Source organism: Mustela putorius, unplaced genomic scaffold (genome assembly GCF_011764305.1).
Source record: "Mustela putorius furo isolate JIRA1106 unplaced genomic scaffold, ASM1176430v1.1 tig00003898_pilon_pilon_pilon, whole genome shotgun sequence".
NCBI lineage: Eukaryota > Metazoa > Chordata > Mammalia > Carnivora > Mustelidae > Mustela > Mustela putorius.
Genome location: NW_025422047.1, coordinates 39,756,803 through 39,774,102, shown reverse-complemented (window position 1 = coordinate 39,774,102; position 17,300 = coordinate 39,756,803). Strand labels below are relative to the sequence as shown.

At 34.6% G+C, this 17,300-nt stretch overlaps 1 non-coding gene across 1 annotated transcript; it reads left to right on the top strand.

Annotated features, from left to right (window-relative positions):
- Window positions 1–13,079: 13,079 nt before the first annotated feature.
- On the top strand, window positions 13,080–13,181 carry LOC123388382. The gene has a single exon (XR_006602937.1). It is a non-coding gene; the product is annotated as a U6 spliceosomal RNA (small nuclear RNA).
- The last annotated feature ends 4,119 nt before the right edge of the window (window positions 13,182–17,300 follow it).

Sequence of the window (17,300 nt, the reverse complement as noted above, 5' to 3'; positions counted from 1 at the left end):
AAAATGAATTCATAAAGTTGGCAATGTTTGAGCTAAGTTTTGACAAAAAGGTAGGAATTTTAGAGGGGAGAAAAATTTGCTGGGGTGGGGGGGAATATAAGATGTCCAAGAATACCTCATCTGTTCTATTCATGTGAGGATTTTCTTAGTGGAAAAGAGCAAAACCTTACTAAAGCTGGCTCAAGAAATAAGGGAAAGTTTATTTTAAAAAGGCATAAAAATCTCAGTGAAATAGCATCCAGGAAGTGTGATGAATCAAGGCAGTCTGTCCATATTTCCCTGTCTGTCTCTGAATGTCCTCAATGACTAAACTTATGAGCCTGCATCACTTTGTTTCTCCCTTTTGACTGACTTCCTACTCTGTTATTTTTTCTGCACACACATAGCTAATGGCTTTCTGGCCTCAACCTACATAACTTTGTAGCTGAGTTCCCATGGATTACTATATTTATTCTTCAGTGTATGTATTGTAAATTGTCAGAGAAATCTTATTGGCCTAGGCCATCTTTTCATGCCACAGCACACACGTTATCTCTAGTACCTTCTATATATCCAGAAACTGAGTTAGGTATGACGCATCCTATTGTGAAGTCTATAAACAAACATCCATTAACTAAATCTATTGGGTACTACTAGAGGATAATTGGTTCAGTATGGCAGGTATATATACATTGGCATTAACAATACAGTAGGATAATGGAGGGCTTTCTTTTTCATGCTACTAACCTTGATCTTGGGGAAGGTCTATTTTTAAAAACTTTACATGTCATAATTGTACTAGTCCTTTAGAATTATTACTTCTGGACAGGTGAAGAGTAAGCAGAAGTAAAGATAGGTAACAGGGGACAATTGTGGAGATCCAGGCTAAAGAAATAACTCAAAATGACAGGCACTAATCCTTAACAATGATGACAAATTTAATATGTTCACAGAATGTCTTTCTGATTCTGAAATGTTAACAGAGGATGGAGTGTTTGTTCCTTTTCTATTTGGCAGAATGACTTGAGGGGTGAAAAACAAGAGAAAAAAAATGAGGAAACGGGAATGTAAACCAGAACCAAGAGATTGGTGAAGAGAAAAACAAAGAAAAGGCGAGTAAAGGATTATTATAGGATTTTTGTATCTGTTATATTATTTTTCAAATAGGAGATAAAAGGTACTCTTTTCTTATAAAAATAATAGCATGTTTTAATCCACAAGAAACAAAAGCATTTTCAGACAAGAACAGATAAGGAATAGAAAAAGGAATTTAGAAGGAAGACAGAAGTGTGAGTTGGTGCATGAGAAGATAATCTATTGGGGGGAACTAAACTCAGGAATAGGCTAATATTGGAAAAACATTTCTTAGTTGTTAAAATTATCCATGATGGAGGCATTAGAGTAAAAAATCTGACTATGGCAATAACAGCAGTAATAAAAGACAACCACCTATTAAGTGCTCCCATATTTCATACTAAGTACCCTATTCAGGTTATTGTATCTAATCTTCACAACACCTCCAAGATGCATAAAGTACAATCATTTTATAGAGAAGAACATAAAGGCATCAAATAAGATAATACTCAAGTTATTAATCATTTCAGTAAGAGGAGTTGAAATCCTTAAACCTGTAGTCTTCCTGTTGAATTGTAATACCTCCCTGGAGTACTGTTGAGAGTAGAAAAACACCATGAGAAAGTGGGACCATGTAATCCTTTAAGTTTATAATACTTAAAGGAGAGGCTATTAGATACAGGCAGACATAAGCTCCATAATTTAGGAATTAAGATGCCACATTCAAGATGGCATACTTTTATACTTTGGAAAATAATTTTTTTTTGAGAATAAGGATTTCCAATAATTGGAAATACTTCAGTTTTATTACAAATTACCTAATAAAGGGATGCCTGGGTGGCTCAGTTGGTTAAGCAACTGCCTTTGGCTCAGGTCATGATCCCGGAGTCCTGGGATCTAGTCCCACATGGGGCTCCCAGCTACACAGGGAGTCTGCTTCTCCCTCTGACCTCCCCTCTCATGCTCTCTCACTCCATCTCTCTCTCTCTCTCTCTCAAATAAATAAAATATTAAATAAAAAACAAAAAAAAAAAACAAATTACCAAATAAAGAAGTAAAATGTAAGAGAGATCAACTAAAAAAATCTAATATGTGAGGATTTTAAAGGAGCACAGATTTTACAAGATTGCATCAATGTTGGAACAAATGACTTAGAATATAGATGTACAAGACATTTGTAGTGTCAGGAATACTAAATAATAGTCTGTGCCAAAAGCCTGTGAAAATTATTTTTAAAAAGGATGTGTGTGTTTTAACTATGTGAAGACTAATACAGAAGCAGAGAACTCTATCACTTGAAGATACAATATTAACAAAATAACAAATGGAATAATACCATAAACAGGAAACTAATCTTTAATCTAAATGTGTTTAAGAAAAATATTCTTAGGAAAGAATGACACCCAGGACATAAGAGACCACATAACTGTTTTAATGAGTTCAATTTTTGGGGTGTTTTTTTTTTTTAACAACTATTGGAAGAAGTTTAAGATAGGCTTTCACAACCACTTATTGTTAAGAACTACTGGGGAAAGAATCCTACTTTTTCTCCCCCCTCAGGAAGAAAGGAACATTCTATAAGCTATCAGTGGTAAACCTAATCAAACTCTGAGATTATTCAGCAGATGGTTTATAAAACAAAACAAACAAAAAATGGTGTTTACTAAAAGTCACAACAGGCCTATCAACAAATTTCAACAGAAGTCAAATGGATTAAAAATTACAATATGCTTTAACAGGTTATGACTGTTTCTACTATAATTTTTTCCATTTATTTTCTTGTAAAAGAACCCTTACATTCTTTTGTGGAACCATCCCCACTCTACTCTTGGTCCTTGGTGTTGGTCAGGCATGGACTAGGTTTTGCAGTCAAAGAATTCCATCTCTCAGGCAAGCCAGTTGAATCAGTTAGACAACAAGCAGAGGCCTGGGATGTTTCTGCAACCATTTGCAAAAAGGAAAATCCCTTCTTCTGGCACTAAACTAGAGGAATATGAGTTTGTGTCCTTCTAGTGGCTATTTTGTATTGTGAGGAAAATGTAACTGAGAATGTCACCAACAAAAGAGAATTTCTAGGCTGAGAGAGGCAGATCTCTAACAGCAAGTTTTGATTATTTGGCATTTTCAGGTAAATGAAACAGTGCTTTTGCTTATGCCACTTTGAGTTAGTTGGAACTTAGAGTTTTAATTCTGAAATTGATCTGTGGAAGTAGATTATTAAAATTGGAACACTTAAACTATGGGCTAAGGTTATTTATTAACACAGAATGAGGGTTCTCCCAAACTTTAGTTGAAAAATGAGTGATAACTGTTATAAAGTAGGAAAAGTACTTATACCACCATGTTCAGGCAGATTCACTTGGTTCTCAGATTTTTACTTCTCTGAGGCTAGCTTGGAAATTCTGTAGAGAAATGGCAGTATTTCTAGAATGTGTCAACTGTTTTGTGTGTGTGTATGTATGTGTGTCTTTCAGTAAGTTCCTCCAAGAAAGAGACTAGTTTTTCTAAACAGTCTCTCTGAAAACAGAAGGAATAAATAGAACCTAAGGTAGAAAAGCTCTTGGTGCCAACACTGGTTGGCTAAGAATCTGATATTCCTCAGTTTGACATGACTGTAAATCTTAGTATCGTGCCCCGAGCTAGAGTTCGTGGTAGAAAACACAGCAAAGGAAGTAAGAAGCAAAAGAGAGATAGGATCAAAACCCTAGTGAAAACTTTTTCCTCCCCCATGTAGCTAAGTTTTTCAATTTCTGTCTGACAAGCATAAAAATAACTACCATTATAGAGTACAATCCACTGGGAAACAACCTTAAAGTAAGAACTGTATTAGTTGCATTGTTGCAGGAACAGTGGCCAAGATGGTGGCCATCATACCTAGTGCAAGGGAGATGGCAGAACACCAAAGCCTCTTGTAAAAAGAAAGGAATTCCCAGTCAACAGTCTAGATTCTAGAATTGTGATTGGACTAAATCTCTAATTTTGGTTACTAGTCCATGAAGCTTTACATGTCTAACCATAGATTTCTGAACCATAAAGAACTTTGCCTAGTGAAGACCAAGGGACATGCTTATTACTCAGAAATCCTGTGCTCTGCGCCAATTTAACTATGAGTGAATCTTACCTTGACTTAAGAGAAATCTTACTGGATGGATCAAAGGCTCAAATTCTGTGTCCTAAAGAAAAGTAAAGATGTTTCACCCTGCAACCATTGTCTTCCAGACCTGCAAAGTTGAATATTCTCTATGCATAGGCCTAATCTATTTATTGCCTTAGAGGTCTGAGAACCAACTACAATTTAAGATTTATAATTATTCATAGAGTTAAAAAAATACCTCCTTAATGTAGAAGACTAAATGCAAGTTAAATATATATTATATTTCATAGGAATTAAAGGTACTATGAAACAGTATAATTGGTCCTTGATTCTTTGTCTCAAGCATTTTGGTCTTGATACATTTAAATAACCACACTTCAATTTCTTCCAGAGATGAAAGGCTGCTATTTGGAAACCCCAGATCCTAGGACTAAAGATGACCCAAATCTAAGAGAAAGTTGAAACTTGGAATCTGATGTACCTAAAATAGCAGAGCTAGGATTCAAAAAGCACCATATCTTTTTTCTTGTCCATGTATAATTTTCAAAAATTTAAAACATCTTTGAGATATAGAATAAAATGTTGAAATTAGTCAACTCATTATTGAAGGAACCAGGAAAACAGTAAATCAGAAATGGGAATTAGCAAAATAAGGATTATACAGTCTTCCCAAAAAGGCATTAAAAAAGACAAGATTGCTAGTCAGATACACAAATGGTTAATATTCTACAAGATAATAGAATAATAATCTTTGGATATTATCCTTGATGCTGAACAGAAATGTGCAAATGAATATGTAAACTTGTAGAACCTAGGTCTGTGCTTTATAGAAAACAATAAAGAGGATACCTGGGTGGCTCAGTGAGTTAAGCATCTGCCTTAGGCTCAGCTCAGGATCCCAGGATCCTGGGATCAAGCCCTTTGTCAGACTCCCTGCACCATGGGGAGTCTGTTTTTCACTTTGCCCCACCGCCCACTCACTCTCTCAATCTCTCTCTCAAATAATAAGTAAATAAAATCTTTAAAAAAACCAACAAAGATAAACACAAAGCATATTTCCCTTGATTGAAGGCCAACAAATTATTCATGCTGCTCAATCTCCTGTTTTCATGAAGTTTTAATGGAACACAGCCGGCCACATCCATTAATTTATGCCCTGTTTGGGGCCGAGTTGAGTAGGTGAAATATAGACTATATGGTTTGCAAAACCTAAACTACTCTAAGAAAAAGTTTGCGTGTCCTTGCCTTAGATATTTAAATGATATTTAAATAAGTTTTAATAACAGTATTCTCTCATTTTGAAAAAATTCTAAACAGTCTTGATGACAAAAAGGTTGTGCTTTTTATGTGTAGGTCTCCTTACTAACATAGGTTTAGCAAGACTTGCTAATTGACTATATAAGCCTCTTTAAGTGTATAGTGTCAAAGTAACTAAGTTTGTTTTGAAGAGAATCCATGAAGATAAAGTTCTTTTGTTCCTGTTGCCTTCAGGGGGCGAAAAGAAAAAAAAAAGGCATTTGTGAACAACAAAGCTTATTGGACCCTACAATCAAATTCTTTTGGACGTTCTGAAGGATCCTCAATAGGTTTCAAAATATAATTTTCATAGAGTTGAAAAAGAACTATTAGTCAATTATCAAGTTAATATTTGCCAAAGCTATATTAATTCTATTAAGGAGAAAATACAGAAATGGTAAATCCAGCTCAAAGAAGAATGAAATGTAATTATGGAAAATAAAATATTGAGGTTACTTGATAAATATAGATCTGGTTAATGTTTTACAAGTCATCATCTATAAACTTTGAAGTCATCATTCTTATATGATAAAAATCTAAATTAAAATGTAATTTCACAGTGTCTGGGCTCCAGTTGTACAATAAATAGCTAAACCAACCATGATGTAAATTGCCTTCAATTGTTCTGAATAATTCTAAGGCCAGCTTGTTAAACATCATCCTAGCATGATATTGAGAGGTCATATCCTCCTCCTACTGCCTTATTTCCAAATTTTGATCAATTTTCTTAATATCTAGTAGATACATGACAATGTACTGGTGCTAGAATGAAATAATGGGCAAAACAGATATAGGTCTTGACTTTATGGAAATTATTATTGAGGAAACCTAACAAGCAAACAAATAATATCTGTAAATGTTTGTAAGTAGTACAGAGATTTCTGACATAGGAAATGATGGTGAGAAAGAGAGGTGATATATAAAGTGGTCAGGAAAAACCTTTTTAAAGGAATAAGCTATGGATAAGAAAGACTAAAAGAGGAAAAAGATTTCAAGATAGAGCAGCAACAGGTGCAACATATCGGAGAAGGAAAGCGTTTGGCATAGGCAAGAAACCAAAGTGTGATTCTATTTTCTTTTTATTTCTTTTTATTTTTTAACAAAGTGTGATTTTAAATGGCATAAATAAAACTGTCTGGATTAAAAAAAAAAGAAACTGAATATATAGGATATAGAAGGTGCTTTTTTTAAAAATCAGAATCTTACTTAGAAAATATACAACTTTAGTAGATGATAAACTCAATATTATTTAGTTATATGGCTGCCAAGCAAACTAAGGTAACCAGTCTATATTTAAAAATAAAAATAAAAATAAAAATAAGAAAATGCATTTTTAATGAAGAAAATAAATTACCAAATGATGGGAATTGAGCTACTTGACTGACTGTGTAAGAATGGAGATGTAAAATGGGAAGGAGACATTCATAGAAACCATATTATATTAGAAACACAAAAGGAATTGTACATATATAGAAAGAGAGAAGACATAGTAGAGATGTAGTAGTTATCATTGGGAGAAGCTACTGTGTAGGAGTATAATTAGATTGATTTTTAGATAGAATAGGAGTTTAGATAGGATAGAATTAGATAGGAGTATAATTAGATTGATTTTAGCTTCAAAATGTGGAATTAAAACTGAGTGTAGGTTATAGCAAAGCTAATTGTAACAATGAGTTTCATTAAAAAAAATAAAAATTCTATCTTGTGTTATAGCAAGTTGAAAATTGCTCATTGCCAGTTTTCAAGTTGAAGCAGAACAATAATGTTTCTTTTCTTGGGGAGGAATTCAAAGATAATACGCATTTCTGAATTGGTCAGGTCATGTATTTACATTTATAAACTGCTTTAACTTAATTTCTCTTCTTTCTATTTCTGCACCCAGTGCCTCTTCCCACTCCTTTATTCGTCCTCCTCCCTCTGTTGCTTATTAAGAAACTGCTGTGTAGTGCTGCTAACAATGCAACATTATGCATATAATTTCTCCTTACTTTATTCTAGAAAGTAAAGAACAATTGCATTTTTCCAGTGGTTATCAAATATTAGGATAAGAAAGGATCTCAAAGTTCCTTTTTAATATACTTTAGTGTTTTATTTTATTTTTTCAGTGTTCCAAGATTCATTGTTTGTACACCACACGCAGTGCTCCATGCAGTACATGCCTTCCTTAATTCGCACCACCAGGATTACCCATCTCCCCATTCCTCTCCCTCTAAAAAACCCTCAGTTTTTTTTCTCAGAGCCCACAGTGTCTCATGGTTCATCTCCCCCTCCAATTTCCCCCAGTTCAAGATCTATAAAGAGCTCCTCGAATTCAACCCAAAAAACAGATAATCATGTCAAAAAATGGGCAGAAGACATGAACAGACATTTCTCCAAAGAAGACATACAAATGGCTAGCAGACACATGAAAAAATGTTGATCATCATTAGCCATCAGGGAAAGTAAAATCAAAAACCACATTGAGATACTAACCTTATACCAGTTAGAATGGCCAAAATTGACAGGAAACAACAAATGTTGGAGAGGATGTGGAGAAACGGGAACTGTCTTACCTTGTTGGTGGGAAAGCAAGTTGGTGTAGCCACTTTGGAAAACAGTGTGTAGATTCCTCAAAAAATTAAAAATAGAACTACCCTATGACTCTGTAATTGCACTACTGGGTAATTACCCCAAAGATACAGATATAGTGAAAATATACTTTAGTTTCTTTTAGCAGTTTTAGTTTCAAAGCAAATCTGAGTAGAAGGCACAAAGATTTTTTTTATAAGTTCCCTGCCTCCCACTTATGCAGTCTCCCCCATTATCAACATTCCTCATCTAAGTGATAGACTTATTATAATTGATGCATTGACACATCATTATCACACAGTCTGTAATTTATCTTAGGGTTCATGGTTGGTGTTGTACATTCCATGGGTTTGGACAAATGTATATAATACCTACTCATAATATCGTGCAGAGTAATTTCAATGCCCTAAAAATCCTCTCCTTGACTAATTGATCCCTTCCTCCCTCCTAATATCTGGAAACTACTGAAGTTTTTACTATATACATAGTTTTGCCTTTTCCAGAATGTCATACAGTTAGAAGCGTGTAGTATGTAGCCTTTTCTGATTGGCTTCATTCAATTAATAATAGATGTTTTAAACTTTCTCCATGTTTTTCAGTGGATTGATAGCTCATTTTTAAAGAGCTGAATAATATTCCATTGTACAGATTACCAAAGTTTACTTATTCATACACCTACCGAAGGGTATTTTGGTTGCTTCCACACTTTCGCAATTATGAATAAGGCTGCTGTAAACATCCACGTGTGCAGTTTTTTGTGGGAATATTAGTTGGAAACTCTTTGGTAAATACCAAAAAGCCTAACTATTAGATCCTACAATAAGAGTAAGTTTCCAAGAAACAGCCAAATTGTCTTCCAAAGTATCTTTACCATTTTTTCATTCCTACTGATGATGTAAGAGAATTCCTGTTGTCCCACATACTTGCCAGCTTTTGGTGTTGCCAGTGTTCTGGATTTTTCATTGTAATAAGTCTGTGATGGTATCTTCGTTTTAATTTGCATTACCCAGATGACATGACATAGACCATCTTTTTGTGCACTTATTTGCCATCTATATATCTTCCTTGATGAGGTGTCTGTAAAGATCTTAGGCTAATTTTTAAATTGTGTAATATTCCTTTTTAAAAATAAAAATTCAAAGTGTATAATACAATGTATTGATATACATAGTGAAATGAATACTATAATCAAGCTAATTAACATATTCCTTTCCTCACATAGTTACTTTTTGTGTGTGTGGTAAGATCATCTGAAATCTACTTCTAGAAAATTTCCAGTATATAATTCAATATTATTAACTATACTTATCAAGTTGTCCACTGGATCTCTAGAACTTATTTGTCCTATACAATAGCAACTTTGTACGTTTTGACTAACATGTCCCTGTTCCCACACTTCCCTATCCATAGAGATCAATGTTTTACTTTGTTTCTATGAATTTGAGTTTGTTAGATTTGGGATATAGGTGAATTCATGTGGTATTTTTCTTAAAGCATCTGCTTATTTCATTTAGAAAAATATTCCCCGGGTTTATCCATGTTATTGTCAACAACAAGATGATTTTCATTTTTAAGGCTGAAAAATATCCCAGTGCTTGTATATGTCTGTGTATAATTACAATTTCTTTATTCATTCATCACCAGATGCTTAAATCATTTATGTCTTGGCTATTGTGAATAATGCTGTAGTGAACATGATTGGGTTGTTTTCTAAAGGAGGAGTTTTAAGAGTTCTTTATATATTTTAGATTACAGTGCTTTATCAGATTTTGTTTTCAAATATTCTATGACTTTTCTTTTAATACTCTATTGTCTTTTACAAAAGAGGTTTTAATTTTAATGAAATCCAGTGTTTCAATTATTTCTTTTATGGATCATACATTTTGTGTTGTATCTAAAAATACCTAAAGTCATTTGGTCTTTTCCTATGTTATCTTCCAACAGTTTCATATGTTATATTTAGGTCTGTGATCCATTTTGAGTTAGTTTTGGTGAAGAGTATAAAATCTTTGTCTAGATTCATTTAAATCCCACTTGGTCATGATATATAATTCTTCATACATTGCTGAATTTGATTTGTTAATATTTTGTTGAGAAACTTATATCTGTGTTCATGAGAGATACTGGTCTGTAGTTTTCTTGTAATATATTTATCTGGTTTGGTGTCACAATAATTCTGGTCTCATAAAATTAGTTAGGAGCTATTCCTGTTTCTTCTATCTTTCTGGAGCAAATTGTAGAGAATAGGTATAATTTCTTCCTTAAATGTCAGATGAAATTCACTGATGAGGGGTGCCTGGGCGGCTCAGTGGGTTAAAGCCTCTGCCTTAGGCTGAGGTCATGATCTTGGGATCCTGGGATATAGCCCTTCATCAGCACTCTGCTCAGCAGGGAGCCTTCTACCCCAACCCTCTTCCTGCTTCTCTGCCTACTTGTGATCTCTGTCTGTCAAATAAATAAATAAAATATTTAAAAAAACAAACCAAAACAAAGCAAAAAGTTTCACCAGTGAACTCATCTGGGTCTGGTGCTTTCTATTTTAGAAGTTTACTTACTGTTTGTTCAATTTGTTTAATAGACAAGAAAGAGCTTGTAAAAGAGATTTGTTCAGGCATATTCAGATTGTCTGTTCTTGTGTGAATTTTGACTAATTGTGTCTTGCAAGGAAATGGTCCATTTCATCTAAGTTATTACATTTATGAGCATAGAGTTGTTTTAGTATTTATTTATTGCCCTTTTAATTTCTATGGAATCTGTAGTGATGTCTCTTCTTTCCTTACTGCTATTGGTAGTTTGTGTACTATCTGTCTTCTAAGTTACCCTGGCTAGAGCCTTACAGATTTTACTCATCTTTTCAAAGAACCAGACTTTGATTTTGTTTATTTGTCTCTATTGATTTTATGTGTTCAATTTCATTGATTTGTGTTCTAAGTTCTCCTAATATTCTTTCAGAAAAGGTTTATTGAGTTTTGGCATATGCTTGATAATCTTTCAAGCTCTAAAAAACGAGTAATGAAACAGAAAAATCCCACATGAAAATGGCACGTAAAATGTTCCTGTGATAAAAATGAGCATGACAGAATGTAGATGTTATAGAGAACATAAAGAATAATAGTTTTTATTCTAAAATTTATTTGGAAATGCAATGAAGTTAGACTACCTAAAACTGTTTCTAATAAAAAAAGAATACAGTAGGAAAAATTCCAAAAAAATAATATTTTTAGTCTGAGTGTTGATTTTTAAATAGATTTTAATTTATTGATAGAGATGAAGAGGAAACAGTAAATTTGTGGAGGTCTTTTATGAAATCATTCAGTATTCCAGATGAGATTTGAATTAGGTCAATTTGTGGTGGTAGAATTGGAGAAGTAAACTGAATTTAGGAGAGGGATTTATTGGTACGACTAAGAGGTTTTTGTGGGGGATTGAGTTACATGTACATGAAGACCAAGCATATTTTGTCAAGTATGATACAGATGTTATTTTCTAGCTTGTGTCATATCTCTAGATGTGTAGTATTCAGAAATAGGAATTGTTCCCCCATACTTAATGTATTTAAAATAATGCAAGTACTCTTAATAAGCTCCCCTTTTTTGGTATCAGCTTCCCCCACCTCCCACACACTTTAAAAAAAAATGTATTTATTTGACAGACAGAGATCACAAGTAGGCAGAGAGGCAGGCAGAGAGAGAGGAGGAAGCAGGCTCCCCACTGAGCAGAGCCTGATGGTGGGGCTTGATTCTGGGACCCTGGGATCATGACCTGAGCCGAAGGCAGAGGCTTTAACCCACTGAGCCTCCCAGGCACCCCCACTTTTTTTTTTTTTAAACCAAATATAACCTATCATTTGCCAGTTCAAAAATGAGTTGGAGTGTCCTATATTTAGATGTTATTGTAACAATTCCTGCAAAGCAACATGGGGGCTTAAGTGGATAGGAGAGGAATAAATGAAACAAGATGGGATTGGGAGAGAGACAAACCATAAGTGACTCTTAATCTCACAAAACAAACTGAGGGTTGCTGGGGGGCGGGGGGTTGAGAGAAGGGGGGTGGGGTTATGGACATTGGGGAGGGTATGTGCTTTGGTGAGTGCTGTGAAGTGTGTAAACCTGGCGATTCACAGACCTGTACCCCTGGGGATAAAAATATATGTTTATAAAAAATTAAAAAAAAAGTAAAGCCTTGGTATCTGTGTATCTATTAGGGAATATTTGGGGAGCAAATACATACTTTTTGATGACACTAAAGCATTAATAAATTCTATATCCTTCTAAAAATTTAGCACTATTATCATTTGAATAATAACTCTTTTACCTTCTTACATTTTACTATTTCAGAATATTAGGCAACATCTTAATTTCAAGATGCTTAACAGTAATACATTTAGTAATATAATTTGAATATTTCTGTATTTGCTCTGTGAAGTAAACATCCTGTACAATACCTATTACCCATATTTTTTGAAAACCAAAACCATACTTTTTAACCTACTTGTAAAGTAGGTGGCATTATATACTCATAATCTGTTTAATGATATGTGTATTAGTGACATACTCTTTCTGCCGGTATATCTTAGCTTACTGTATATCAGGTATATGTTCTATACTTCTATATTGCAGTCTTCAGTCTTTAAAATAATATCAAACTGAAAGTTACCATAAAGACTACTTAGGGAATCAATTTCTAGTCTGATATTTAAAGCTCAACTAATTTGTTGGTCAACTTTTTCTCTCTGCTAACATGATCAAAATAAAAATTACTTAAAATATACGTAAAATAGGGGCGCCTGGGTGGCTCAGTGGGTTAAGGCCTCTGCCTTCGGCTCAGGTCATGATCCCAGGGTCCTGGGATCGAGCCCCGCATCGGGCTCTCTGCTCAGCAGGGAACCTGCTTCCTCCTCTCTCTCTCTGCCTGCCTCTCTGCCTATGTGTAATCTCTGTCTGTCAAATAAAATAAATAAAATCTTTAAAAAAATATATACGTAAAATACTTTCTACAGTGTTTTTGTTTTTAGTCTTTCCACACAATATATAGAAAAGCCAAGATTTATATTACAGAGAGAATATTATACTTGCTTTAGCAGTATAATACTAAAATTGGAATGATGGGGAGATTAGCATGGTCCCTGTGCAAGCATGACATGCAAATTTGTGAAGTGTTCCATATTAAAAAAAATTTAGAAAGAGGCACCTCTAAGTGTTTTGAAACCGTAATACCATGAGAAAAATCAATTCAGATGAAATCTGATTTTATGATTAACGCTTAAGGGATTATTTTTTATTAGTTCAATGTATTCATTGAAGAATTTTAAAAAAATGTTTCAGAGACCAATGAAACATTTATCTCTGCTTTTTTTCTGTCTTTTTTTTTTCTAATGCAATTGATTTGGAATGGTGAATTTTGTTACATTTGAGGTCTGATACACTGGGCTGAGCTTTGTCTAAGATCCTCATTCGTGGTGTGGATTTTGAATGAACATTTTGATGGCTAAGAAGTGCTTGAGATATTTTTACTCATTTGGCCAGATCTACTTGTGAGAAGCATAATACGTTTTTTTCCAGGTGACTGGTAAGATTGAAGAGTGCAGTTAGAAACATTTATTGTAGACATTGGCCTAAAGGGTGAAATCTCAGACATTCTTTGACCTACATTTTTTTTTTTCTTAAAGAATTAGTTTTTATCTTTCTTTCTTTCTTTTTTTTTTTTTTTGTCAGAGAGAGAGAGAGAGAGTAAGTGAGCAGAAGCTAACTTGTGCAGCAGGCAGGGGGAGAAGCAAGCTCCCGTCTAAGTAGGGAGCCTGATGTGGGGCTCAATCCCATGATCTGGGATCATGATCCCAGCTGAAGGCAGCTGCTTAATGACTGAGCCATCCAGGTGTCCCTCTTTGACCTATCTTCAAGCAAGAAATCACACAAAAATCTGTTGATCATTGGGATAATGGAATTTAAAGTCTAGGGGTACCTAATTACACTACAGTGTTAATTATGAATATTTGTTATCAGTTGAATTTTACATAATCATTACTCCTTAGGCTCAGAAACATCAGAGAATACAAAATACTGTGTTTTAAATTTTTTCTAATGATCATTTTCTACCCTTTGTCCTAATGCTATAAGGTGTCAGATTTTACTTACTCAATATGTTAATTCAATATAAATTTCCTCTGTGGATTATATTTCTTTCATCTTCAGAGCAAAACTATGCTTCTCAGACAACTGGGTCTCTTTTTAATTCTTTTATTTCACCTCATATGTCACAATTGTAATGAAGATATATGGTATTCTATCTCCTGTGCCATCCCTCTGGGTCATATCAAGTTATGATTATCTGTGTGATTAGGTTACTGATGTTACTGGGCACATCCTACTTATTCTGCTAATTTCTTTAGACACATTCTCTCAAAGAGAAGGAGCAGACCAGATCTTCTGCACTTAACATCTTTAAGGAATTTTTTGTATTCTCCCATAAAATTGTTTTAAAAGAAGATTTATCTACTTTTGAATCTTTTAAATATAAATTAACAGTTACAAAAATTTTTGAACAGATATATAGTGATTTTTATCATAATTATGAAATGATTGTATAACACATACAGGAAATAGTATGTGTCATATTGTCAAACAACAAACAATATTAAATGGGTAAAAACCAGGATTCATGTTATGAACACCATCATGAGTACACATAAAAGGAATATATATTGTCTAATTTTGCTAAGTAATAATGTATAATTCAATTCAGTTAAATTATAATATAAGAAAATATTATAAGATAAGCAATCATTAATTGAATCACAGGACATGAATGAATTATTTACATATTCCAAATGAATAACAAATAGACACTATTTCCTATAGATTGTTTGGTCTTTACAAAAATTGCAATCAACTCCCTTTAGTCCTAGACCCTGAAATGGCCATTTGCTTAGAAGAAATTTATTGGGAGGCCCTCTCAGTATCAAAACCTATACTATAGATTGAATGTGACTCCTAAATTCATACACTGAAATCCTAACCCTGAAGGTGATGGTATTAGGAAGTGGAATTTTTGAAGGTGAGTATTTTATGAGTAGACCGCTAATTCTTGGGATTACTACCCATGTAAAAGAGATCCCAGACTGGTGTGAAGTGGTATCTCATTGTGGCTTTGATTTGTATTTCCCCAATGCCAAGTGATGTTGAGCACATTTTCATGTGTCTGTTGGCCATTTGGATGTCTTCTTTGCAGAAATGTCTATTCAAGTCTTCTTCCCATTTCTTGATTAGATTATTTGTTGCTTGGGTGTTGAGTTTGATGGGTTCGTTAGAGATTTTGGATATGGGCCCTTTATCTGATACGTCATTTCCAAACATCATCTCCCATTCTGTCAGTTGTGTTTTGGTTTTGTTGACTGTTTTCTTTGCTGTGCAAAAGCTTTTGATTTGGGGCACTGGGTGGCTCAGTGGGTTAAACCTCTGCCTTTGGCTCAGGTCAAGATCTCAGGATCCTGGGATGGAGCCTGCATTGGGCTTTCTGCTCAGTAGGGAGCCTGCTTCCCTGCCTCTCTTTCTGCCTACTTGTGATCACTGTCAAATAAATAAATAAAATCTTAAAAAAAAAAAAAAAGCTTTTGATCTTGATGAAGTCCCAGTAGTTCATTTTTGCCCTTGCTTCCCTTGCCTTTGGCAATGTGTCTAGGAAGAAATTGCTGTGACTGAGGTCAAAGAGGTTGCTGCCTGTGTTCTCCTCAAGGATTTTGATGGATTCCTCTCTCACATTGAGGCCTTTCATCCACCTTGAATCTATTTTTTTGTATGGTGTAAAGAAATGGTCCAGTTTCATTCTTCAGCATGTGGCTATCCTATTTTCCCAACACCATTTGTTGAAGAAGCTGTCTTTTTTCCATTAGATATTCTTTTCTTGCTTTGTTGAAGATTAGTTAGCCATAGAGTTGAGGATCCTTTTCTGGGTTGTCTATTCTCTTCCATTGATCTATGTGTCGGTTTTTGTGCCAGCACCATACTTTTCTTGATGACTGCAGCTTTGTAATATAGCTGGAATGGTGATGCCAACAGCATTGGTTTTCTTTTTCAACATTCCTCTGGCTTTTTGGAGTCTTTTCTGGTTCGATATAAATTATAGAATTATTTATTTCTATTCTGTGAGATACCACCTTACACCAGTCAGAATGGCTAAAATTAACCAGTCAGGAAATGACAGATGTTGGTAAGGATGTGCAGAAAGGGGAACCTTCCTATACTGTTGGTGAGAATGCAAGCTGGTGTAGCCACTCTGGAAAACAGTATAGAGGTTCCTCAAAAAGTTGAAAATAGAGCTACCCTATGACCCAGCAATCATACTACGGGGCATTTACCTTCAAGACATTAATGTAGTGATCCGAAGGGGCACCTGCACCCCAATGTTTATACCAGCAATATTCACAATAGCCAAAGTATGGAAAGAGCCCAGATATCCATCAACAGATGAATGGATAAAGAGGATGCGATGTATATGTATATGTATATACACATACATACATATATATATATATACACATACGCACACACACACACACACACACACACACACACACACTGGAATATTACACAGCCATCAAAAATGAAAACTTAACATTTGCAATACATGGATGGAACTAGAGAGTATTATGGTAAGTGAAATAAGTCAATAAAAGAAAAACAATTATCATATGATTTCACTGATATGTAGAATTTGAGAAGCAAGGCAGAAGATCATAGGTAAAGAGAGGGGAAAAATGAAGCAAGACAAAACCAGAGAAGGAGACAAACCATACAGACCCTTAATCTCAGGAAACAAACTGAGGGTTGCTGAAGTGGAGGGGGAATGGGATAGGATGACTGGGTGATGGACGTTGGAAAGGCAGGTTGTGGGGAACACTGTGTATTGTGTAAGAGTGATGAATCACTGTACCCTGAAACAAATAATACATTATATGTTAATCATAATAAAAAAGAAAGTATGTCATAGACCCCCCCCAAAAAAAAAAATCCCAGAGAATTCCCTCATCCCTGCCAAGTGAAGTTACAGACTAAAGAGGGCCCTCATCTGATACCACATCTGCTGGTGCCTTGATCTTGGAATTCCCAGCCTTTTGAATTATAGTATTTGTTATAACAGCCCTAATGGAATAAAACATCCTGTGAGGAAGGGGATGAGGGAAGCAGAATCTGGTACACATACTGCAGTGCTATGGAGAGTGCTGCAACTGGGTGGCCCTAGGAGTTGAGAATTGCTACACACACAAAAGGGCTGGGGCTTAGTATCCATGTAT